General features: G+C 45.6%; 1 protein-coding gene across 1 annotated transcript in view; it reads left to right on the top strand.

Annotated features, from left to right (window-relative positions):
• Window positions 1-27046, top strand: part of GPR158 (G protein-coupled receptor 158) — a 1449349-nt gene that overhangs the window by 251701 nt on the left and 1170602 nt on the right. The gene's annotated exons all lie outside the window — the stretch shown is intronic.

The following is a 27046-nucleotide window of genomic DNA, read 5'->3' as shown; positions in this document are numbered from 1 at the left end:
AGTGTATTGTGTTGATCTATAGTGGGTGCTCCCTAGTGTCTGGACAGAGCTATACCTCTCGGATGAGCTACCAGTCCAAAACTGTAATAAGGTGTCTGGAGTGGTAGATGGCTTTTGTCATTTTTAAGCTTGTCATGGATGGACCTAGCTAATCCTATGCTTAAAAACCTTGCTGTAAAAATGACAACAGGCTTTTTTTTCAAGCTTGGTGTTGGTGGCATTTTGCTTATCGTATGCTTAAAAGTTACTAGTAGACATTTACAGTGAGCAGATTCAGAGGTTTGATGGTGTTTTAGTGTTCAATATAAAGGATGTGCTCTCCACCTAAACTTGGAAACTACACAGACTTCCCTGCTTCCTTTTGCATAATTCATGCTGCACTTCAAGCCTGAAATGATATTGTCTTCAATTAAATGTACATACACATTACCTAGTGGCAATCACCACTACGTAGTTACAGTTAGGACCATGTTTCCATAGAAAATATGTTTTTTGACTTGCCTATATCTTTGGCACCGTTTGATGAATCTTCACAAAATGTTCCAAAAAAGTGCCCCAGTGATTCCTATTGTACACAGAAAGTTTTGGCGTGATCCGTCAAGCGGGCCCGAGAAAAAGGGAGGGTCAAAAAAGTTGCATTTTCCATGTTATTTCACTTAGGACCTTTAGACAGGACTGCAGCCCGAACCATTGGATGCAATTACACCAAATTTGGCAGAATGCTAGGTTTCAGTATGCAGAGTACGCTTTCACTTATTAGGTGTAAATCTGTTTAGTAGTTTTTGAGAAATTTAAAGAAATCCATATTTTTATATCTCTGGCCACGACGACTTTATGAATAATAAGGGGGAACTTGTGCAGGGAAATGCACAGCTCTGATTAGCTGCCAAGACTTGAGCCAGGAAGGTGAGACATCCTGACCCCTTAGCACTGGTGCTGGGGTGCCAGAGGGACCCCACCAGGGCAAAAATAAAAGCATTTAAACATTTTTGTTTGCAGTGAATTTATGAGATTCACATTTTTGCAGCAAAAAATTAAAACAAAAAACAAGGGCAGGCACCCAAACTTGTTTTTTTTTAAGTCCCAGAGTGGGTCAGGTCCTGGGGAAAAGGTAAAAAATAAGAAGGGGGTGCACAGGGCCCCACTCCTGGGCTTTTCAGTGCCCTGTAGACCGCCACCGTCCAGGGGCTTATTTTGCACTTAATGCAGGAGGCCCCCCGCAACCCTGGGGACCACCACCTCCCCTGGGCTTCATCATATATTAATACAGGGGGTTAGGCAGCCCTCTTGCAGCCCGGGGGACCACCACTTTCCTGGAGCTTAAATCAAATTCAATATGGGGAGGCTGCTCCACTCCCGCAGCCCCCGAGAACACCACCTCCCCGGGGCTTAAATCAATCCCTCAAAGGTTTAAATGCAGTCTACATTTGTGTTGGGACCAGATGTAGTGGCCCCTGTTTTCTTAGAGAAATGTTTCAACAACCGCAACTTGCGTGTGTATTTATACAATTCTATTCTGGTATCAACATAATCCTAATGATTGTCTGGACAAAAACTTAACCCTAAGTTTAGAATACGTTCTTGATTCAAGGTTATTTGTACTTTAGAAATATTTACAATGATATTGGGATTGTCAGATCGAAAAGTCCCCTCTAGTCTTGATATTTGTGATTTCTGCCTCTTCCCCCTCCGCGTCTTGAACCTCCTTGACTTCGTCCTCTGCCCCTGTTTGATTGTGGCATGATTGATTGTAATAGTCTAATTTCCCCGTGAAAATCCAGTTTATTGGCAGAAGCTTCATCAGCTGATGAGCTTAAGTCAGAACTATCTTCTACTAAATTGGTTGTTACATTGGAGCTATCCGTTATCGCGATTTTGTCTTGTGCTCTGAGTGTATTATATTTACGAGCAAATGTGTATATATATTAGTTTAAATAATTGTATTTATCTTAACATTATCACCTAGGGGTTTTTATTTTAAGTCCCTACGACCATTGATTTTTATGGCCGGGTGTTGCACTACCAATAGTTGGCCATGTGTGGTGATGGACTTTCTGAAGCTCAGTGACTGTGAACACATTTATTACTGCTTTGGGTGCTTTTAGCCGTAGTAAAGTTAGAGGTGCCGTTTGTGAATAACAAAGGTCTTACTCTTTTGTCAGTAGGTGCACGTATCGCCTGAAACCCCTTCTTACACCACCTTTAACCCCTCCCTTAAATTCATAAATGCTACCCATTTATCTGTCCACCCCTTCTGTCTCTCTCCACATTTACTCCAAAAAACACCTACTTTTCTACTTTTGCGGATATGCAGCAGTTATCATGGCATTCTCCACACAGCAACAGAAAGGAGGAGTGGAGGCGGAAAGTCCACACGTAGGCTTGTGAATAGCATTTTGTAGTAAGTAGTGCTATTTGTTAATAAGCTCCATGTACATTTATCTGCTAACTACTAATTTTAGGTATCTGAAAATCAGGCCATCATTGAAGATAGTTTAAACAAATCCCTTCTGAAAACTTCATTTTTAAAGCTTACACAAATGTTTTAGCACACTGATAACATTACTGTATTGAAAGTAATCAAAAAATATAAACTGTACAGGGGTCGGTCTTACATTACCTTCACATTCCTAATTTTCATCCCATTAATTACTGATGAGATTGAAACCTACTCTGAGACAGAAAAACGTTCCGAAAGCTGAGACTACAGCTCCACTAAACCCAGGTGGGTGCCATGAAGAGGATGTTATTAACACCATCATTTTTTTCATGTCTTACATTAACCCCTTCTGTGCCTCGGACGCAATGGTTACGTCCTGCGGCACAGTGCTCCTGTGCCGAGGACGTAACCATTACGTCCTCGGCCTAGAGCTCGGAGGGAGCGCTAGCGCGCCCTCCGTGGGCTTCCCTCCCACCCCCCCGAGGCAGGGATGGAAGGGGAAGCCCTTCCCCTTCCACCCGACCCCCCCTGATCCCTCCAGTGACGTCTGATGACATCAGCACACACTTGCGCGCTGACCTCATCAGAGGCCACTTCCCCATAGCTCTGGAAGAGAAATGCAAAGCATTTCTCTTCCGATCATGTGATGGAGGCCTGAGAGGCTTCAAAGGGAAGGAAAGGAATTTCCTTCCCTTTGAAGTCTCTCAGAGCATTTCAAAAGCTGGATCGTGAAGCGATCCGGCTTTTGAAATGCCCAGTAGACACCAGGGATTTATTTTTCTATGGAAATTGGCATGAGGAGAGCGACCCCTTGGGCAAGGGTCGCTCCCCAGGGGGGCAAAAATTTTCAAGGCCGTTTCTGCCCCTCCTGTATGTTTGTTTTTTTAGTGTTTTTTTTTTAGTTTGGGAGCGATCCCTTAGGCAAGGGTTACTCTCTAGGGGGCAAATTATATTTAGGCAAGGGGGGCAGATTGGCCTATTTTTATGAGGCCAGTCTGCCCCCAAGGGGGGCAGAAACCACTAGACACCAGGGAGTTTTTTTTCTTTATGCCAAATTCACGGAGGGGAGCGACCCCTTAGGCAAGGGTCGCTCCCCGGGGGGGAACATTTATTTTACGCCATTTCTACCGCCCCTGGGGGCAGAAGCCTAGAGGTGCCAGGGATAACAAAAAAATAGTTTTTTTGTTTTGTTTTGTTTTTTAGAGGTGGGGAGCGACCCCTTAGCCAAAGGTCGCTCCCCTGGGGGGCACATTGTATTTGGACCATTTCTGCCTCCCTTGGGGGCAGATCAACCGATTTTTGTTAAGTCAATCTGCCCACAAGGGGGGCAGAAACCACCAGGCACCGGGGATCTTTTTTTTGGGGCCTATTTCCCACAAGGGGAGTGACCCCTTAGGCAAGAGTTGCTCCCCCGGGGGGGGGATTTATTTTAGACCATTTCTGCCCCCCCGGGGGCAGATCGGCCTATTGTTATTAGGCCGATCTGCCCCCAGGGTGGAGCAGAAACCTCTAGGCGACCGGGAAATTTTTCTTTAGGGGTTTTTTTCTTGTTTTTTTTAGAGGTGGAGAGCGACCCGTTAGGCAAGGGTCGCTCCCTGGGGGGGCACATTGTATTTAGACCATTTCTGCCCCCCTTGGGGGCAGATCGGACGATTTTTGTTAGGCCAATCTGCCCACAAGGGAAGCAGAAACCACTAGGCACCGGGGATCTTTTTTTTTGCACCAATTTCACGCAAGGGGAGCGACCCCTTAGGCAAGGGTCGCTCCTCGGGGGAAGGGGGCAAATTTATTTTAGGCCTTTCTGCCCCCCCTGGGGGCAGATTGGCCTATTGTCATTAGGCCGATCTGCCCCCAAGTGTGGCAGAAACCTCTAGATGCAAGGGCTAAAAAAAAAATTCGTGTTTCTTTTTTTGTTTTGTTTTTTAGAGGTGGGGAGCGAGCCCTTAGTCAAGGGTCTCCCCCCTGGGGGGCAAATTGTATTTAGACCATTTTTGTGCCCCTTTGGGGCAGATCTGCCGATTTTTGTTAGGCCAATCTGCCCTCAAGTGGGGCAGAAACCACTTAGGCACCAGGGATTGGTGTGTGTGTATGCGTGTGTTTTCTTTAGGGGGACAGCCCCTTGGGTAAGGGTCGCTCCCCATGGGGGCACATTACTGTTGGCCATATCTGCCCCCCTTGGGGGCAGATGGCCTATTTTTGGAAGGCCCATCTGCCCCCAAGGGAGGGGCCGAAAGCCCACCAGAGGCCAGGGAAGTTTTTTTTTTTCAAATATAAGAGGGTGGGGTATGGGCATGCCCCAACCCCAAATAAATGGGGCCAAAGTTGTTCTGCCCACAAGTGGGAAGATGGGGCTATAACCCCTGATCCACACCCCGGGGGGCAGAAAGTCTACTAGATGCCAGGGAATTTAAAAAAAACAAAAAATATTGGGGTGGTGGCCACCAACCAGTATGGGCCTGATTATGCCCCCACCCCAACTGAAGGGGGTAACAGTCTTTCCGCTCTCCCCCACACTCTAAAACATCTTATCCCACAGCAAGCAAGAAGACATTTGATTATTTTGGGTTTTAGTTTTACATTTGGGCCATGTGAGCTTGGCTAACTCTCAAAATCATCCCACTTGGAATGGTGAGGGCTGCACTTTATGGACTTTGGGACGCTGCCATGTAGAAAAATCCACAAGGCCTAGACACATCTGAAAACGAAACATCTGGGTGATTCCAGGGTGGTGTGTTTCACATGCACCCGCACCATTTTTGTACCCACAATCCCCTGCAAACCTCCAACTTTGCTGGAAATCACACATTTTTCCCACGTTTTTGTGATGGAACCTTCCAGAATCTGCAGGAATCCACAAAATTCCTAACACCCAGCATTGTCTCATCTATACCGATAAAAATTCTGCTGCACTTGTCAGCCTAAAAATGTTTTTTTTTGCAAACTGCGCTTTTGGGCCCCTTTGGTCGCCCTCAATATCAACATGTTTTTGGCTCTTCCCTTTCACAAGCACTTAGCCCACCTACACAAATAAGGTATCATTTTAACCGGGAGACTGAGGGTAACATTAGGTGGTATGAACTTTGTCCCAGTGCGGTGATCTCACACAGAAATGTGGGAAAAATTTGATTTTTTAGCTAAATTTGAGGTTTGCAGAGGATTCTGGGTAAGAAAACATTGGGGGATCCACGCAAGTCACACCTCACTGGACTCCATCGGGTGTCTAGTTTTTAGAAATGTCTGGGTTTGGTAGGTTTCCTTAGAAGGCTGCTGAGCCCAAGACCAAAAACGCAGGTGCCCCCCGCAAAAACAGGTAGTTTTGTATTTGATCATTTTGATGTGTCCAGATAGTGTTTTGGGGCATTTCCTTTCGCGAGTAGTAGGCCCACCCACAAAAGTGAGGTACCATTTTTATCGGGAGACTTGGGGGAATGCTGGGTGGAAGGAAATTTGTGGCTCCTCTCTGATTCCAGAACTTTCTGTCACTGAAATGAGAGGAAAAGGTGTTTTTTTGGACAAATTTTGAGGTTGGCAAAGGATTCTGGATAACAGAACATGGTCAGAGCCCCACAAGTCACCCATCTTGGATTCCCCAAGGTGTCTAGTTTTCAAAACTGCGCAGGTTTGCTAGGTTTCCCTAGGTGCCGTCTGAGCTAGAGGCCAAAATCCACAGCTAGGCGCTTTGCAAAAAACAGCTCTGGGTTCTTTGTGAAAATGTGATGTGGTCCACTTTGTGTTTTGGGGCTTTTCCTGTTGCGGGCGCTAGGCCTACCCCCACAAGTGAGGTAGCATTTTTATGGGGAGACTTGGGGGGAACGCTGGGTGGAAGGAAATTCGTGGCTTCTCTCTGATTCCAGAACTTTCTGTCACCGAAATGAGAGGTAAAAGTGTTTTTTTGGCCAAATTTTGAGGTTTGCAAGGACTCTGGGTAACAGAATCTGGTCAGGGCCCCACAAGTCACCCCATCTTGGATTCCCCTAGGTGTCTAGTTTTCAAAACTGCGCAGGTTTGCTAAGTTTCCCTAGGTGCTGGCTGAGCTAGAGGCCAAAATCCACAGCTAGCCACTTTGCAAAAAACAGCTCTGTTTTCTTTGTGAAAATGTGATGTGTCCATGTTGTGTTTTGGGGCAGTTCCTTTTGCGGATGCTAGGCCTACCCACACAAGTGAGGTACCATATTTATTGGCAGAAATGGAGGAACAAAGAATAGCAAAACAAGTGTTATTGCTCCTTGTCTTTCGCTACATTTTGTCTTTCCAAATGTAAGACAGTGTGTAAAAAAGACATCTATTTGAGAAATGCCCTGTAATTCACATGCTAGTATGGGCACCCCGGAATTCAGAGATGCGCAAATAACCACTGCTTCTCAACACCTTATCTTGTGGCCATTTTTGAAATACAAAGGTTTTCTTGATACCTATTTTTAATTTTTTTATATTTCAGCAAATGTAATGCTGTATGCCCGGTATAGAATGAAAACCCATTGCAAGGTGCAGCTCATTTATTGGCTCTGGGTACCTAGGGTTCTTGATGAACCTACACGCCCTATATATCCCCGCAACCAGAGGAGTCCCCTGACGTAACTGTATATTGCTTTCAAACATCTGACTTCGCAGGAAAAAGTTACAGAGTAAAACGTGGAGAAAAATGGCTGTTTTTTTCACCTCAATTTCAATATTCTTTTATTTCAGCTGTTATTTTGTGTAGGAAGCACTTGTAGGATCTACACAAATGACCCCTTGCTGAATTCAGAATTTTGTCTACTTTGCAGACATGTTTAGCTTTCTGGGATCCAGCAATGGTTTCTCACCCATTTCGGTCACTAACTGGAAGGAGGCTAAAAGCACAAACTTTTTTTAAATGGGGTATGTCCCAGTAAAATGTCCAAATTGTGTTGAAAAATGGGGTTTTCTAATTCAAGTCTGCCTGTTCCTGAAAGCTGAGAAGATGGTGATTTTACCACTGCAAACCCTTTGTTGATGCCATTTTCAGGGGAAAACCACAAGCCGCCTTCTGCAGCCCTTTTTTCTCTTTTTTTTTTATTTTTAAACAAAAACGAAATATTTGCTTTATTTTGGCAAATTTCTTGGTCTCCTTCAGGGGAACCCACAAAGTTTGGGTACCTCTAGAATCCCTAGGATGTTGGAAAAAAGGACGCAAATGTGGCTTGGCTAGCTTATGTGAACAAAAAGTTATGAGGGCCTAAGCACGAACTGCTCCAAATAGCCAAAAAAAGGCTCAGCACAGGAGGGGAAAAGGCCTGGCAGCGAAGGGGTTAAGATGAAGATCTGGGAAACTGTGTGGCGGGGTCCTTGCTTGGCATAAACCTACAAAGATCTATCTCTGCAGTCCCACTCCTTGGCCTGGGGAAAGAGGATGGAACTTTACAGTAAAGTGGCATAATCCCAGCCTCTGATCTTCATTGCTATTTGGGTAATTGAACAATGTAAGCACATGCACAGATCTTCGTGCATGTGCAGACTTGGAACATATTGGAAGCATGTCCAAAGTGTTTAATACTCGCATGAGAAGTGGAGATAAAGCACATCTGGGTTTTAATATTGCTATAATCTCTAACATTTCGGTGTATCAAGATGGGAAACATTCTAGGACAAGGCGCTATGTAGGATTCTCATCACCTTCTGACTCGCCTCTTTTTCCAGAGAGCAGAATAAGTTGAGCCCCTCCTACAGGTCATAAGATGACAGACTTAGAAGAACTGTGTTTGACGGGATTTTATCTTTAAAGAAAATATCATACCAGCTGCCTGTAAATCAGAATGGCGATCAGAATTCTCATCAGAAAGGCTGTTGTTCTTTATCCAATGATCTTAAAAGCAAGGAAATTACAGCGGGAGAAAAAAGTGGCAAATATGTTGTGAGAGAGTTTTTCCTGGTGTTAAATCTAAATTATCCAATGCATTTTCTGTCAATTCGCTTGTGGCTGATCGGTCATACATCAATGGCAAAGGACATAGTTTTATAGGATCCAACAGATAAAAAGATAAGTTCTGCTTTGAAGAAATTCTTAATGATGTCATCTGCGGAGGGGGGGAGGAGGGAAGAGAGTGTCCACTCTCTAGATAACAGATTTCAAAGAACCTTTTAAAGCTGTGGAAAATGGTATGGAATGTTCTGCTCTGCTTGAAAGGATAGAGGGTCGGACTGAGCTACTACTGGAAAACTCTTACTATGTGTCCGAGCATCAGCTGTGGCTAGTGGAGTGACCATTGCTGCACAACAGAATATTCTCCTAAAAGACTGGCATGCCGATGCAGCAGAAAACGCTGCCCTTTGCCATTTGAGGGAACTCAGCTGCTTGGTGCGTAGTTATGAAGAAAAGATGCAGGAGCACTTTAAGCAGAAGCAGCCTTTTTACTCTTTAAGACAACAACCTCTACAACAGCAGCAAAAACTTACATCATCTACATCATCTTCTTCTCCTTGAAACTATGGGAGAACGTTTCGTTTCCATCAGCCTTTCAGGAGGTAGCAGTCTCAATTCCAATCCAGTAAAGACCAAGAAGACCAGCAGAGCAGCATGTTCCCTGCTTATCATTATCTTTCTCTTTCATGAGCATATTTAAGAAATTATGTAGGAGGTTCGGGACTCCTCTTATATACCTTTCTGCATCCCATCCAAACACAGCTCTCCAGTGGGGGCTGGTAATGAGAGCATATAGTGGGCGGCCACACATGCACATTCACTCACACCCAGGCGTGCACACGCACGCACATGCACACACACAGCCATTCACAGCAGAAACCCACATATATACATACATTCATATAAATGAATCTAGAACTTGTATTATAGATGTGAGAAAATCTGTCCTAATGTAAATGATGAGATTTCCTTGATAAAACAAAAATACTGCATTGGATGCCTAAGTACATATTACTTGTTACAATGCTCTAAAGGGCGTTATTTTCAGGTATACCTGATGAGCATTGGCTGCGACAAGGTACCTTCTTGATTTTCTTAGGGTAGTCTGCATTACTCCTAGTCCTACTTGTCCCATTCATTAAAAACCCTGCCCACTATCCCCTGTCTAGGCTTACCTTCAGTATGTGGCTGGTATGTCAGGAGGACACTAGAAATATTAGCCTATTTATGCCACCTGGATGGGGTTGGTGGAACTTTATTCTAATTTTTCTGAACTTTTTTTATGCTCTTGGTGAGGCACTCAGCCTCATACGTAATGGTGACTGGCATGAGGCTAGTGGGACTTAGGTGTATTGATGATTACTGGTAAGTAGTGAGGGCATTAGCAGTACAGCTTCATGGCAAAAATACAACAATGCTCTTATACCACATTACCAGAGTGAAAGGGGTAGGGGCGAAGACCGAAGGTACATGAACACCATCAGTGTGCCCGAGCATGCCTACGCCTATGTGACAGTCCCCAAATCATTTGGTTGCTTCTTCCACAGAAATAGAAATCTAAGATGCAGCCTCCGACCGTTGAAGATGATAATTGAGCATGAATCATTTAGAATGTTGCACATTTGCCACTATGACTCAGTTCTGATGTGCAGTTCATTCTGTGTACTAATTTCACTAGGGTCCTCCAAGCAATGTTTTTTTTTTTTGCACTTCATAACTTTAGAATGCTATCTTCAGTCCTAGTGGTCAGAAAGCAGTGATGCATAATTTAAGGACATTGACTTCCCATGGGGCTTCTTCTTTCCCTCTAGTGACCTTTCTTAATTAGAAGGGCAGAGTAATTGACCTTAAAATAGAATGTAATTAGTCGAAGTTCAGAAAAAATAATTGGCTTCTTCGAAGTAGCCTGTATTCTTTGCCAGATAAATAACTGTAGTTTCAACTAATTATTCATCATTTTACTTGAAATGATTACAGTGGTCCTGGCCTACCTCACTTTAGGATCACTTTCAGACAAAAATATAACAATGCAGCGCAAGGCGGTATTACGCACAAGGTAACATGTGAAGGCTGACTGTTCTGTGATACATATACATATATATATATAGTGCCAATTTAATAAGGGAGCCGTGGGTCTACAAATCCGTTTATTTAAAATTAGAATTGACCAACTGAAAACGGTTTAAAAGTATATTTTACATTAATGGAAAGATTTTTCAGACTATCCTTCAGTCGAAAGTCGGAAAATGTGCAAAACCAATCATGGTTCAAATGCTGATTATGCAAATTAACATACAATTTCCGTCTAATTCTGGAAAATTAATTGGAAGACCAATCAAATGTCCTGTCGAGCTTAGATCAATGATAGAGGCAAATTGCTTGTAGCCAATTATGAGTGAACTAATACCACTCGTCTCTGAGAGGAGAACGTGAAAAGGTTTTCTGATGTTTTTATTGCACCTGAGGTTTTTTTCAGAATCAAAAGCTTGGAGTGCGGTTCGGAAATTCATGAAGGAACATTGGAGCCTTCCATGTCAACTGAATACGTTTGCATTTAAGGCTTATTGTTCTTTAAGAGTTCAATTGTTGGGAACGTATACTGGACCAAGTGTCACCTCAGCTGCCTCAAATTGTCTGAATTATGATGGCAAAAATAAGAGTAGGTTCGTATAAAAAAGAGTAGGGGCAAAAAAGACAGAAAATAGTTATTTATAGTACAACAAATGTCGTGTGTCTACTATTTGACTGAAACAATACTGGTGACCATCCTCTAATATTGAATGGGGCCCTTGGAGTTCGCTGACCAACGACCTCAGATATTTTGCTAAGATCGATATCATGGCCGAATCACCTACTCCTTGTCAGCTACCCCAGAAGTCTCTTTAGCTTCTTGCACTGTTTTTAAGTTCACATATATTCTTTATCCCCCATTAAATAGACTACAAAGCATCCATAGTCAATTTTAACCCATATTCACGTTCAATCCTCCTACCCAATTACTAGGATTCACCAACATTTCAAGTCTTCTTCAGGCGAAACAAAGGATCTCTGGCAAAGTGCCCCCTTAAGGGACCCTTTGCACATTGCAGCGCCAGCCCAACAAGGAGTAGGCTTTATGATGAATCATGCTGCCTCAGGTGGGTTAGGGCACTTGTTTCTAAGAGCAGACACTCCTAGTGACACATGTTGTTCTAGGTTCTTTATGTATTACCTATAATCAAATACTAGAACATGATAACCTATTTAATTTGTTCTAATGTACAGAAGACTGTACACTGGACTGGCCAAATCTGCTTATTCTCCTATGTCCACAGTAAGAAAAAATCCCTCTTCTAAAGGTGGTCACCGTTTTTTGGGTCATTTTCGACCCCTGGTTTCTGAAACTGTGTTGCTGCTGCTTTCTTGGCTGTGAGCAGACAACCAAATACGCGACCATCATGCTTGTTGTGAACTGTTTTGCATGTGAATAAAAATGCATTTTAGATATATCGATGCCTTTTACCTAGTTTTACTTCATCCAGCTCCCAGTGCTTTATTTTATGTCTTTTGTGGTCAGTGTGTAACTTTTGAATGACACATTCTTCAGATCACAGATCTGTGTTGCAGATGGAAGCAGTTATTTGTTTGGTGTGGTGTTCCTGAGCTGGTCTTGAGCAGTAAAGGATTTAGCAGTACCGGAAAGACCATTGATGACCTACATTTGCATGTCAACATGGTCACATGGTTTCTGTGCATGGGTACCTCAATTATAATAAGGGCAGATCTGTTGGCTCTCCTGCTTCTCTCCTTCACTTGTCAGTGCTCTAATACCTAATCCAGAATATGGATTCATAATATATGTTATTACAGTATGAAGAATACATTTGGTGGCTTCTAGGAGAGAGTCTGCAGGCCTGCATGTAATCTCATTGATTGGATAATAAGGGTTGCATAAATCTTGCAAAATTCAGGTCAAACACACTCAATTTCCATCACTACTATATCAAAAAAATATTGTTGAAATATAAAAATGAATTATTAGTAAAATGAACAATATGAATTGGTCAAACAGCAGATCATGACGTTTGAGAGAACAGATATCAATTCAGCCAAGCTGGAAGAGTCTTAAGTGTTGAATTTGTGAGCTTCTGACTGGAGACTTGTTGAACAGACTCAGCATGGAGATCATAGGCTTTTGTTTTCTAGTCATGATACCATTGCATTTGTTGCACATCCATGTAATAATGTGACCCAGAAGCTGTGCTGGAATACATTAGTTTGGCTCCTCTAATCTCTATTTGAGTCTTCCAGTGTAAACTACCTACACGTTTCTCTGTTATCAGCTCTAAGGAAGTAGAAAGTCAGTCCCACGAAGCACATGTTGGCTAGCTGTATTGATAACTGTTTTGAAGACTGTTTCCCCCTGTTTCTGCAATCTAATGAAACATCACCAATTAGTTAAAAAGACTTAGTTGGCATAACTACTTTGTGTGAGAGCTGTTACTAATATGAAAAAGAACAAGCTAGTAATCTCTACAATATAAACTAAAATTTTTAGGATTTCTCACTGTACTTTTATATTTATTGGATAATAGTGACACTGTGAAAGATTACCAAGTTTTGTTAGGCCAGTCAGCCTTAGGGTGATCACCCCTCAAATGTTCTGCCTTCATCCCTCCTGTTATTGCTGAATTTGTTTTTGTTGGCCTTCGGACTCTGTGCACTTTACTACTTCCAAATACAACTAAAGTGCTTGTGCTCACTTCAAAATGGTAAAATTAGCTTACAGCCGATTGGCATATTTAATTGACATATAAGTCTCTGGTAAAGTGGTATACTATATATCCAGGACTGGTACATTATTTGCTACTAGTTGGCTCAGAGCACATATTGTGCCACCAACTTAGGTAACACATTAATACTTATTTCAGGTCGGCCATTGAAGCCTTTTAGCAGTTTTAACCTGCCAATTTGTCTTGGCAAAGTAACCCCCTTGCCACGCCTTAAAACTCCTTTTTATACATATGTCACCCATAAAGTAGGCCCTCAGCAGCCCATGAGAAAGGGTGCATTATAATTAAAATGTTGGACATGTACATTTACGTTTTGCATGTAATGGTAGTGAAAAATTAATAAGTTCATTTTTCACTACTGCGAGGCCTACCTCTCCCTCAGGATAACATTGGGTTACCATTTTACATTTAATAAGTGTTAACCTTTGATTGGGAGCAGGTAGGAAAGTCAAGTTTGTTGTCTGAAGAATTGTAATTTTAAATCCTCTTTAATAGTTAAGTGAGATTTTGAGTACCGTTCTAAAAAAGCCACTTTTTGAAAGTTGGCACTGTGTGCCCTAACCATCTGGTGCCTGAAACTGTTCCTGGGTCACATGAATAGGTGTAGTTGGCAGTTGGTCTTTGTGTATTCCTCCCTGATAACATCACATTTGAGAGTATGGATGTTGGCAGAATGGGCCACCTCTGGCCTGATGGGGGGGAGATGTGACCTACCACACTTTCACTTCAAAAGAACTTGCTTAGCTCTCCACAAAGGACTTCATAGTAGCTCATTGGGCCCCCAGAAAGACTGCAACCAGGCTGGGAGGAAGGAAGTTCCAGAATCCTCTATTGGAGGAAACTCTGATGCTTCTCCTACTTCAAAGTGGGTACCAGGAATGAATATTGGATCCTCAGGCCCACTCGTCAGATCACTTCTGGGCCTGTGGAAGACTCAGTAGAAGGACTGCCCAGCTGCAAGAAGGATTGCCCTGCTGCCCTGCTTTCAGTGTTAAGCCAGACTGCTTTTGTGCTAAGCTCCCAGAGGGTTAAGCACAAGTTAATTTAGTGACTGTTGTGGTTCACCCCAAAAGGGACAGTGGTTGTTGCTCAAGAAGGGGTCACACCCTCCCCATACAACAACCCAATTTCTCACAGCTATGGATTCTCTTAGCAGAATTTTCTAGATCGTTTGCAATAATTGTAATCTTCTATTTCACCAATTAATAGTCCTCATTGTACTCATGGTCCATGCTTTACCTTTTGTATTCCGATACAAATATATTTTTATCATATAATACTAATAGATATCAGGTATGTTTACTCTAAATTCTGCAGGTTTTATGCAAAGACTGTCCAAAGACTACTGACAGCTTGGGGGATTGTCAGTGAGGCAGCTATCGTGCATTGCAGCTAAAAGATTTCTCCTAGGTAATGCCATTATACCCTTACTCATTAAGATTTGTACCCAATTGAGTGACCTTTGGAAACATTGTGTCCCATCTATTGAGGCAGTGGTGTGATAATTGCTACACAGTTATGATTAGTGTGTTCTGGTAATATGCTTGAACCTTTGTGTTTACATGCATGAGTGCAAAGCGAAAAGCGTCCCTGCAATATAAACAGTGTAATTTGTGTGCACATACAGGACTTTAGTATCAACTTCAAATGGCATCACTTCTGAACTCTGAATTATCATTACATCCCATATGACACTGAGGAGGTTTCAATGTCTGCAGTTACACAGGGTTGTTTGGTTGCACTCAATAACCCTCAGGGGTCTTCTTCACCACACAGTCCACCCACAGTAATCAGTAAATGTAAGATTTAGATTAAACCTCCTTGGGGGTTTAGCAGCACACAGAGTCAAGGCATTTCCTCGGATCCCCCCACTCCTCCTATTCTCCCAACTCATAACAAAGTTTTGTTAATAAAGCTATTAGAGAGTTTTGTAATGTAGCAGACATTTGGGAATTCTGAACAACTGCAGTCACTTATTGATTTGAGGGGCTTTTATACAGCTTCCACCTGTCTGAGGTGAAAACAGAGCATTTAGTAGAGCAGAAAAGGCAGGATCATGGCATAGTGTGAGGATGTTAAAGGCTTCTTCCTGTCAGCTTGTGCCAAGTCTTGGGGCAGGTGGAGTTTGTATTCTGCTTCCACAATGAGTTGTGTGCTAACGGATGCACACGTGAGTCAAGAAGACAACAGAAGACAACAGAGGACAACGGTAAAGACGCAGCAGCTTAAGGGATCAAGCAGTTAAAGTTGTTCCTCTGTGTGCGTGATGTAGAGTATGGGTTGCAAATGAGAAGGAGACGTGCGGGGTATACCATGCAACAAACTGTCTAATGCACCACTGTTAGACTTTTCATCCTTGGCGTGGTCTCCCTTAACTTTTTGCCTCTGTTCCCCAGGTTGTTGATGTGTGCTGGACTCTGATTTTGCTGTTTTTGTTACTCTGGGCACTTTACCACTGCTAACCAGTGCTAAGGTGCAAGTGCTCCTGTTTAAATTGTATGTAAGTGGTTCATCCATGATTGGCATATTTGAATTACTAGTAAGTCCCTAGTAATGTGCACTAGAGGTGCCAGGGCCTGTAAATCAAATGCTACTAGTGGGCCTGCAGCACTGGTTGTGCCACCCACATAAGTAGCTCTGTAATCATGTCTCAGACCTGCCCCTGCAGTGTCTGTATGTGTATTTTTACACTGTAAATTCGACTTGGCAAGTGTACCCACTTGCCAGGCCTAAACCTTCCCTTTCCTTACATGTAAGACACCCCTAAGGTAGGCCCTAGGTAGCCCCAAGGGCAGGGTGCAGTGTATGGATAAGGTAGGACATATAGTAATGTGGTTTATATGTCCTAACAGTGAAATACTGCCAATTTCGTTTTCACTGTTGCAAGGTCTGTCTCTCTCTCATAGGATAATATGGGGGCTACCTTTAAATATGATTAAAGTGTAGATTCCCCTAGAGAGTAGATGGACATGTGGAGTTTGGGATCCCTGAACTCACAATTTAAAAATACATCTTTTAGTAAAGTTGATTTTAAGATTGTGCGTTTGGAAATGCCACTTTTAGAAAGTGAGCATTTTCTTGCTTAAACCATTCTGTGACTCTGCCTGGTTTGTGGATTCCCTGTCTGGGTCAGTTTGACAGTTGGGTTGTTTTTCACCTCACACCAGACAGTGACACAAAGGGAGCTGGGGTGTGATCTGCATTTCCTGATTAGCCATCTCTGCTAGGAGGGAGGGGTGGAGTGGTCACTCTCATCTGAAAGGACTGTGCCTGCCTCTGACAATGCTGTCTCCAGCCCCCTGGTGTGTGTCTGAGGCCTTGCCTGGGCAAGGCAGGATTTCACAAGAAGGTGTGAGTCCCCTTTGAAGAAAGGTGACTTCAAAGACTAAAATGGGTATAAGAAGGGCACCCAAACTTACAAACTTTAGAAACACTTCTGGAATCAAGAGGAACCTCTGCCTGGAGAAGAGCTGATCGCTGAGGAACAAGTGCTGCCCTGCCTGTGACTGTGCTTTGTGGAGCTTTCCTGCAGTGCTGCTTCTGCCTGAGTAAGAGGGCAAAGACTGGACTTTGTGTGCCTTCCATCTTGAAGAAGAAATCTCCAAGGGCTTGATGTAGAGCTTGCCTCCTGTTGTTGAAGTCTCAGGGATAGCAAAGACTTCTTCCTGCCAGCACCTGGAGTCTCTGGAGAGACCCCTACTCTGCTCTGTGGTGCCCTTCCAGTTCCTGGGACCCTGAAAGGAGAGGCTGGCAGCCTAAGGACAAAAATACACGCACCGAGCACCGTGCGGAGAAAAGATCGACGCGAATCCGATCGCGGCTGAGAAAACGACGCGACGCCGGCTCCGCAGCTGAGAAACGACGCCGCAGGAAACGCGACCGAAAGACCGACGCCCGGAGCAGGAGAAACGACGCGCAGCATCGCTGACGGAGGCTAAGAGATCGCACCCTGCGCCGCGGGACTTTCGGATCGTCGTGTGGCTGACTTTTTCAACGCGCACCGCCGTGCCGAGTTGTTTTCGACGCACACAGCCGTGCAGGGTTACTTTCGACGCACACCGCCCGTGCGGGGTTATTTTTGACGCAAACCAGGTACATTTTCACGCTAGCAGCGCTAGTGTGGTGTTACAACTACCTAAAGACTCTTTTTATTTTAAACCTTTAAAAAAAATCATAACTTGACTTGTGTATGTTGGATTTTTGTCGTTTTGGTCTTGTTTTGTCTAGATAAATATTTCCTATTTTTCTAAACTGGTGTTGTGTCATTTTGTAGTGTTTTCATTAAGTTACTGTGTGTGTTGGTACAAATACTTTACGCCCAGCACTCTGAGGTTAAGCCTACTGCTCTGCCAAGCTACCAAGGGGGTAAGCAGGGGTTAGCTGAGGGTGATTCTCTTTTATCCTAACTAGAGTGAGGGTCCTTGCTTGAACAGGGGGTAACCTGACTGTCAACCAAAGACCCCATTTCTAACATTGGTGGCAGCGGTGGGATTTGGACTTGTATTTGTACTTGACATACAGTAATTAAGTGTACACTACTGTTTTGATCTCAGACCACTACGTGACCACATACTACTAGTCTTGTGATTTTTGTTTTTACTTGGACTGTTTTTCTCTGCATTCAGTTTCTTTTTTTTCGCTGATCCCGTGATTGACTTTTCTGAAACTTCATTTGAGAACTTGCTTTTCTGTTTTTGGAACTGTGCATATTTTTTTTAACCTCTCATCATGTCTCAGTCTGGAGATGCCCTAGCTGAAGCTGCTTTTGACTTGGAGAAATTGGAGAGCTACAAAGTGGCTCAGTTGAAGCAGTTTTGTAGTAATGTTGGCTGTCCCATTAAGAGCTCATCCAAGAAGGATGAGCTGCAAAAGGCGCTGAGGGCCTGGGTGACAGCCAAAGCAGCTGAGGGGCACACAGATGAGGAGCCAGAGGGGGAAGAGGAGTTGCAAGTCACTCACACTGATGTAGTGGGTGGGCCTGCTATGTCTCAGGGGAGAATCTCCAGGGCAGGTAGCAGTGTGTCCTCCAAGAGTCTGACACCTGGAGAGTTACAGGACAGACAGGCAGAGAGGGAGTACCAGTTGGAGCTGAAAAGGCTCAGTCTAGAGGTGGAACAGAGAAAGCTGGCCCTTGAGGTGGAACAGAGAAAGCTGGCCCTTGAGGAAAGGAAGATAAACATGGCTCATGAGCTCAGTTTAAAAGAGATGGATCAGAGGAGTCAGTCCAGTAGGGATGGTGGCAGCAATTCTACAGTGCAGCCTGAGAGAAGGGTACACATCCCAAAAGACCTTGTGAGGGATTATAAGAGGGAGGATGATATCTACTTGTGGTTCAAGGGTTATGAGTCAGCTCTCCACATGAACCTGGTCCCTGAAGCTCATTGGGGGGCAGCCCTGTGGAAGCATTTTGAGGCAGAGGGGAGGGACACACTGACGGCCTTAGGGGATGCTCAGAGTCTCACCTACCCTGCCATGAAGGAGGCCTTACTTACCAGGTATGGTCTCACCCCTGAGCAGTACAAGGAGAAGTTTAGATCCTACAAGAGAAAGGAATCCCAAACATGGTTAGAATGTGTTGATTCTTGTTGCAGGTCACTGGATGGTTGGGTGAAGGGCAGTAAGGTAAACACGTATGAGGGGCTTTACAATTTAATTGCTTGGGAGCACTTGTACAGTTTATGTTTTCCAGAGCTGCGCCAGCACCTCATTGACAGCAAGCTGACTGACCCCAGGAAGCTTGCACAGGAAGCGGACCGCTGGGAGAGCACCAGGGTCCAAGGGAGGTATGGGGGAGACCACGCCAAGGGTGGGCAGGGTCCCTCTCAGAAGAAAGGGGGGGGTAAGGGCAAACAGGATGAGTTCTCTAAAGGGCCCCAAACTGATTCCCAGGGTAAGGATTCCCAACCCCCCAGTGAAAAGAAGCCATGGTTCTCCAAAGGGAAGCCAATGGCAGGTGGTCCCCTACGTAAGTGCTATTCATGTGACCAGGTGGGTCATGTGAGGGGGGACCCCAAATGCCCCAAAAGTACACCGGCACCCACTGGTGCACCGTCCCAGGGTTTGGCCAGTGTAGCGCTTGGGGAGGAGTTGGTTTCAGGTGGGTGGGAACCAGCAGAAATGACCCTTGTCTCACTAGGGGACAGTGAGATGGTCCAGAGAAACCTAGTGCCTGATAACACTAAGAAGTACAGGCAATGGGTGACCATCAATGGACAGAGGGTGGAGGCTCTAAGAGACACTGGAGCCAGTGTGACTACAGTGAGGAGTCACCTGGTGTCTGAAGAGCAGATTGATCCCCGGGTACTTCACCAAGTAGTTGCAGTAGACAATTCTGAGCGCCTCTGCAGAGTGGCGCAGGTTCCCTTTGAATGGGGGGGGGTCTCAGGTTCCTGGAAAGTAGCTGTGAGTCCAACCATGCCTGTTGATTGTTTGCTAGGCAACGACCTGGAAGATTCCCCTTGGAAGGAGGTGGAACACAGGTCTCACTTGGAGATGTTGGGTCTGCCTGGGTGGGTATGCGTATCCACCCGGTCTATGGCAGCCAATCAGGGTAGTCAAGAGCCCCTGGAGCCTGAAACAGTGGCCCAGGGGACCGCCAAGAAGAGGAAAGGCAGGAGGCGCGGGAAACCCGCCCCAGAAGTTCCCACGGTCCGGGAGGAGGCAGAGCCTGAGGGTGATGCCCCGGAACCTACAGGGGAACAGGTGGCTGAACTGGGGGAGGTCCCCGAGCTGTCGCAGTGGCAGCAGGAAGGGGGACCCACCAGGGAAGTATTCTGCACAGCGCAGAAGGAGTGCCCTACTCTTGAGGGACTGCGGCAGCAGGCTGCAGCCCAGGCGGCTGGCGGGGCGCCAGGTACTCACCTGATTTATTGGGAGGATGGCCTCCTGTATAGTGAGCCTAAGGTTCCTGAGCCGGGGTCAGCTCGTATGCTGGTGGTACCCCAGGGCTTCAGGACCTTCCTACTGGGTTTGGCTCATGATGTGCCTTTGGCAGGACATCTAGGGCAGGACAAGACCTATAAGAGGCTTGTCTCCCACTTTTACTGGCCCTTGATGAACAAGCAGTCAGCTGCTTATTGTAGATCTTGTCAGACTTGTCAGGCAAGTGGCAAGAGTGGGGGGAAATGCAAAGCTCCCCTCCAACCTTTACCGGTAGTCAGTACTCCCTTTGAAAGGGTAGGAATTGACATTGTGGGGCCTCTGGATCCCAAGACAGCCATGGGCAACAGGTTCATCCTGGTCTTGGTGGACCATGCCACACGGTACCCAGAAGCTATTCCTCTAAGGACAGTCACCGCCCCCGTGGTGGGACGTGCCTTGATGGGGGTTTTTACCCGCATGGGGTTCCCCAAGGAGGTAGTATCTGATAGGGGTACAAACTTCATATCCACTTATATGAAGTCTCTGTGGAAGGTGTGTGGGGTAACCTACAAGTTCACCACCCCTTACCACCCCCAAAGTAATGGTCTGGTTGAGAGATTCAACCGCACCTTGAAAGGCATGATTCAGGGCCTGTCAGAGCCCTTGAGGCGTAAGTGGGACGTCCTCTTGCCATGCCTTCTGTTCGCTTACAGGGAGGTGCCTCAAAAGGGACTTGGCTTTAGCCCCTTTGAGCTCATCTATGGCCACCCTGTGAGGGGACCGCTCAGTCTGGTGAAGGAGGCTTTGGAGAAAGCTCCTAGTAAACCACCCCAGGATGTATTTAGCTACATGCTGGCACTAAGAAACCAGACTGCCCGCTTCAGGAGTCTCGCTCAGGAGAACCTGGAAGCAAGCCAGGAGGACATGAAACGGTGGTACGACCAGAATGCCACTCTGGTTGAGTTTCAGCCTGGACAAAAAGTGTGGGTCATGGCACCAGTGGAGCCTAGGGCTCTCCAAGATAAGTGGACTGGGCCTTTTGAGGTGGTGGAAAGAAAGAGCGAGGTCACCTATCTGGTAGACTTGCAATCCCCCAGGAACCCCTTGAGGGTCCTACATGTCAACCGCCTCAAACCACACTTTGAGCGAACTGAGCTATCCATGCTCCTAGCGACAGATGACGGGGTGGAGGAAGAGAGTGAGCCTCTTCCTGACCTCCTGTCTGCAGGAGAGAAAGATGGGTCTGTGGAGGGAGTGATCCTCTCCCCCTCCCTGACTGAGGAACAGCAGAGGGACTGTCGCCACGTGCTGGGACAGTTCGCCTCACTGTTTTCCCTGATCCCGTGAGTCACACACCTGTGCACACATGATGTGGACACTGGGGACAGTACACCTGTTAAACATAAGGTTTACAGGGTGACTGACAGGGTGAGGGCTTGCATTAAGGAGGAAGTCTCCAAAATGTTAGCCCTAAGGGTTATTGAGCACTCCAGCAGTCCTTGGGCCAGCCCAGTAGTCTTGGTCCCAAAGGCTACTGCTCCTGGTGCCACTCCAGAACTTAGGTTCTGTGTGGACTACCGGGGTCTCAATGCGGTCAGCAAGACTGACGCACACCCCATCCCCCGAGCTGATGAGCTCATTGATCGGTTAGGAGCTGCCAAGTACCTCAGTACGTTTGATTTAACATCTGGGTACTGGCAGATTGCCTTAACTGAAGGGGCAAAGGAGAGGTCAGCATTCTCTACCCCCGATGGGCACTTCCACTTCAATGTGATGCCCTTTGGGATGAAGAATGCCCCTGCCACCTTTCAGAGGTTGGTCAACCAGGTGTTGGCAGGACTGGATGAGTTCAGTGCCGCCTACCTGGATGACATTGCTGTGTTTAGTTCCACATGGGAGGAACACCTGCAACACCTCTGGAGAGTGTTAGAGGCCCTGCAGAAGGCAGGCCTCACTATTAAGGCGAGCAAGTGCCAAATAGGGCAGGGTTCTGTTGTGTACTTAGGACACCAGGTGGGGAGTGGCCAGGTGGCACCCCTACAGCCTAAGATTGACACGATTCTGGCTTGGGAGCCTCCCAAGACCCAGACTGAAGTGAGAGCCTTTTTAGGTCTCACAGGATACTATCGGAGGTTCGTTAAGGGATATGGTACCATTGTTACCCCCTTAACTGAGTTGACTTCTAAGAAGCAACCCAAGAAAGTGATCTGGACAGAGGCTTGCCAGAACGCTTTTGATGCCCTGAAGGCTGCCATGTGCACAGCACCTGTGCTGAAGGCACCTGACTACTCCACGGAGTTTGTTGTACAGACAGACGCCTCAGAGCATGGTATTGGAGCAGTACTCTCACAGCTGAATGAAGAGGGCCTAGATCAACCCGTAGCCTTCATTAGCAGGAGGTTACTACCCAGGGAACGTAGGTGGAGTGCCATAGAACGTGAAGCGTTTGCTGTGGTCTGGGCACTGAAGAAGCTAAGACCCTACTTGTTTGGGACTCACTTCCGAGTTCAGACCGACCACAGACCCCTCAGATGGTTAATGCAGATGAGGGGTGAGAACCCAAAACTGTTGAGGTGGTCCATTTCCCTACAGGGGATGGACTTTACGGTGGAACATCGACCCGGTACAGAGCACGCCAATGCTGATGGTCTGTCCAGGTTCTTCCGCCTTAGTGATGAGAACTCCCATGAGGTTGGGTAGTTGCTCCCCACTTTTAGCTGGGGGGGACACGTGTTAGACTTTTCATCCTTGGCGTGGTCTCCCTTAACTTTTTGCCTCTGTTCCCCAGGTTGTTGATGTGTGCTGGACTCTGATTTTGCTGTTTTTGTTACTCTGGGCACTTTACCACTGCTAACCAGTGCTAAGGTGCAAGTGCTCCTGTTTAAATTGTATGTAAGTGGTTCATCCATGATTGGCATATTTGAATTACTAGTAAGTCCCTAGTAATGTGCACTAGAGGTGCCAGGGCCTGTAAATCAAATGCTACTAGTGGGCCTGCAGCACTGGTTGTGCCACCCACATAAGTAGCTCTGTAATCATGTCTCAGACCTGCCCCTGCAGTGTCTGTATGTGTATTTTTACACTGTAAATTCGACTTGGCAAGTGTACCCACTTGCCAGGCCTAAACCTTCCCTTTCCTTACATGTAAGGCACCCCTAAGGTAGGCCCTAGGTAGCCCCAAGGGCAGGGTGCAGTGTATGGATAAGGTAGGACATATAGTAATGTGGTTTATATGTCCTAACAGTGAAATACTGCCAATTTCGTTTTCACTGTTGCAAGGTCTGTCTCTCTCTCATAGGATAATATGGGGGCTACCTTTAAATATGATTAAAGTGTAGATTCCCCTAGAGAGTAGATGGACATGTGGAGTTTGGGATCCCTGAACTCACAATTTAAAAATACATCTTTTAATAAAGTTGATTTTAAGATTGTGCGTTTGGAAATGCCACTTTTAGAAAGTGAGCATTTTCTTGCTTAAACCATTCTGTGACTCTGCCTGGTTTGTGGATTCCCTGTCTGGGTCAGTTTGACAGTTGGGTTGTTTTTCACCTCACACCAGACAGTGACACAAAGGGAGCTGGGGTGTGATCTGCATTTCCTGATTAGCCATCTCTGCTAGGAGGGAGGGGTGGAGTGGTCACTCTCATCTGAAAGGACTGTGCCTGCCTCTGACAATGCTGTCTCCAGCCCCCTGGTGTGTGTCTGAGGCCTTGCCTGGGCAAGGCAGGATTTCACAAGAAGGTGTGAGTCCCCTTTGAAGAAAGGTGACTTCAAAGACTAAAATGGGTATAAGAAGGGCACCCAAACTTACAAACTTTAGAAACACTTCTGGAATCAAGAGGAACCTCTGCCTGGAGAAGAGCTGATCGCTGAGGAACAAGTGCTGCCCTGCCTGTGACTGTGCTTTGTGGAGCTTTCCTGCAGTGCTGCTTCTGCCTGAGTAAGAGGGCAAAGACTGGACTTTGTGTGCCTTCCATCTTGAAGAAGAAATCTCCAAGGGCTTGATGTAGAGCTTGCCTCCTGTTGTTGAAGTCTCAGGGATAGCAAAGACTTCTTCCTGCCAGCACCTGGAGTCTCTGGAGAGACCCCTACTCTGCTCTGTGGTGCCCTTCCAGTTCCTGGGACCCTGAAAGGAGAGGCTGGCAGCCTAAGGACAAAAATACACGCACCGAGCACCGTGCGGAGAAAAGATCGACGCGAATCCGATCGCGGCTGAGAAAACGACGCGACACCGGCTCCGCAGCTGAGAAACGACGCCGCAGGAAACGCGACCGAAAGACCGACGCCCGGAGCAGGAGAAACGACGCGCAGCATCGCTGACGGAGGCTGAGAGATCGCACCCTGCGCCGCGGGACTTTCGGATCGTCGTGTGGCTGACTTTTTCAACGCGCACCGCCGTGCCGAGTTGTTTTCGACGCACACAGCCGTGCAGGGTTACTTTCGACGCACACCGCCCGTGCGGGGTTATTTTTGACGCAAACCAGGTACATTTTCACGCTAGCAGCGCTAGTGTGGTGTTACAACTACCTAAAGACTCTTTTTATTTTAAACCTTTAAAAAAAATCATAACTTGACTTGTGTATGTTGGATTTTTGTCGTTTTGGTCTTGTTTTGTCTAGATAAATATTTCCTATTTTTCTAAACTGGTGTTGTGTCATTTTGTAGTGTTTTCATTAAGTTACTGTGTGTGTTGGTACAAATACTTTACGCCCAGCACTCTGAGGTTAAGCCTACTGCTCTGCCAAGCTACCAAGGGGGTAAGCAGGGGTTAGCTGAGGGTGATTCTCTTTTATCCTAACTAGAGTGAGGGTCCTTGCTTGAACAGGGGGTAACCTGACTGTCAACCAAAGACCCCATTTCTAACAACCACTGATTAACTATTGTATAAATATTTTAAGCTTGTGATAACCACAGGGACGCATTCGGTGTATTCAGAGAAAGTAAAGGTGTAATGATCCCCCTCCATAAATCCCCAAATCACTATTGTACGATTAATCTTTACTTTCTACAATGCACTACATAGCCTAACTGAATATAACAAGCTTACAGCATTTACATAGTTGTTGATGGTACCTCACTCTAGCACGGCTACTCACAAGTCATACAATGCTGTAGGGTACACATGAAGGACTAGGGATGCTAATTTGTTAGGTGTAGAAGAGCACAAGAGATTCCGCTTCCAAAGTGGATGGATCGTATCCAGCATCATTGCCTCACCCCTCAATTGAGTATGTATATGAAGTTTGGTGCTGTTGCTAGATGCACTACTCTCTGTACATTTATGCAGATGACAATAGAAGATGCAGGTAGGTGTTTCTGGGTAAGGAAATCATTTGCCTCTTGGTGCTCAACTGTCCAATTGTGCACTTAGATGTAAAAACTAGAAACCCTTTACTGACTGACACCCCAGCCTCACAGTGGCCATGGGCTGGGCTTATCCCCAAAGTAAATGACTGTGACAGCTAAGATAATGACTAAAAAAAGTTGACACATTGCCCAATTCTATGTATGCTAGCTCTGGTCTGAACTAACACGTGAAGGACACTACAAATGAGCAATTGCTCAAGGAGCGGTCCCAAAGCCTCTCTTTGTAAATGTGCAGCGTAACATCCTAGAGATATTCTACTCTGTGGAATGGCATCTTTAGAAACATGACGTTCTTATTTAAATACATGTATGCTGGCACATTTTTGTGCCCATGCATCCTTTATGCTGCTACATATAAGATGTGTAGTCCTCATGGGGCAAAAGCTATCATCGCCATATGTGCCAGATCTGTGAAATGCAGTGCATAATATTTGCATTGCTGAGCTCATTAGCATCAGGTGAAGATCATGCTAATTATCTCATTTTGAAAGCAAGAGTAGGAAATGTATTCATTATCATGCACTTGAATTGAGTATCCCAACCGCAGTGTGCATTTGAAGACCACATTCAGTATGCTGTTACATTTTGTACTAGGCCTATTGTGTCAGGGGACTAGAAGGATGAGCAAGCCCCAAACCAAGCCTCCTCCTCCCCCACCTGTGGTATAGATGCTGTTTTCAGAAAGTGGAGCTTTATTACTTAAGCCACCCAGTTTTGCAATAAAGGGAACAGGAGATGGGGCAGTTCAACATTACTCACCTACTTTTTGCAGTTCTCTCTAGATATGCATCAGTGAGCATGGCTGGACAGTTCTGCACTGAGTAGGAGAATGAACACTTTACCAACACAATATCGCACATGAATATTTGAGTGCTGTGGAAAACACAGCTTAATGTGCGCAGACATGCCAACTCACACAGTGCCACCGTATATCACACAATGTTAGCTCCCTTTACACAGTCACCTGGTGAGGAGATGAAATTGCACAGTGGAAGGCAAGGCAAGCTGGAACTCAATGCACAGAGTCAATTTCCAGCTCGCCTTTGGAGGCTTTGAACAGACGATGTCCATTAAAGTGTGTGAAATCATGCCAGGACATCAGCAACAGCCTCAGCGACCCTTTATGTTTTTTGGGGGGAGGGAGCGTGTAGTGGGCTTGCTGGAGGGCAGAGTCCCTCTTAGGTAGGTCTTGGTACGCATCTCCTCCTCACGTAGTGAAATTTATTTACATATTGATAGATCTGTATACGTAGAAGAGGCGTTGTACAGGAAAGTCCCTGATGTGTCACAACTCGGTGGGTAAGATGTATAATGTACCCAATTTAGTGACTTAATAATCAGCATAATGAAGTGCTGATCCCACTATTGTTTTCCATTGTGATTAGGCTGTCGTAGGACTCTTGTTGTAAGAATGAGACTGCTGGATTTTGGGCTGCAGCCCCACAGAGCATCGGGGACTGAGCCTGATCCAACACCATATGATAACTGTCAGCCTAACCCTTTTGGCTAGCTAGCAGCACCTCACCAGTACTCAAGAGTAAAAGTGATTTGTTGCACAACATTTTAAGACTGTTTAGGGAAGTCATGGTAGAACGGATCTTACCCCTTTCTCTCAGTCACTTATGTCTCATACATGCAAAGGCAAAACAGAAGCAGGATTTGGTTCAATAGATTTTATTGAAGGAACTACATTATGAGAAAAAATGTATGCATTGTGAGTACTAG

This window comes from Pleurodeles waltl, chromosome 10, assembly GCF_031143425.1.
Source record: "Pleurodeles waltl isolate 20211129_DDA chromosome 10, aPleWal1.hap1.20221129, whole genome shotgun sequence".
Lineage (NCBI taxonomy): Eukaryota > Metazoa > Chordata > Amphibia > Caudata > Salamandridae > Pleurodeles > Pleurodeles waltl.
Note: the sequence above shows the minus strand (reverse complement) of the source record. Positions and strands in the feature narration are given on the sequence as shown.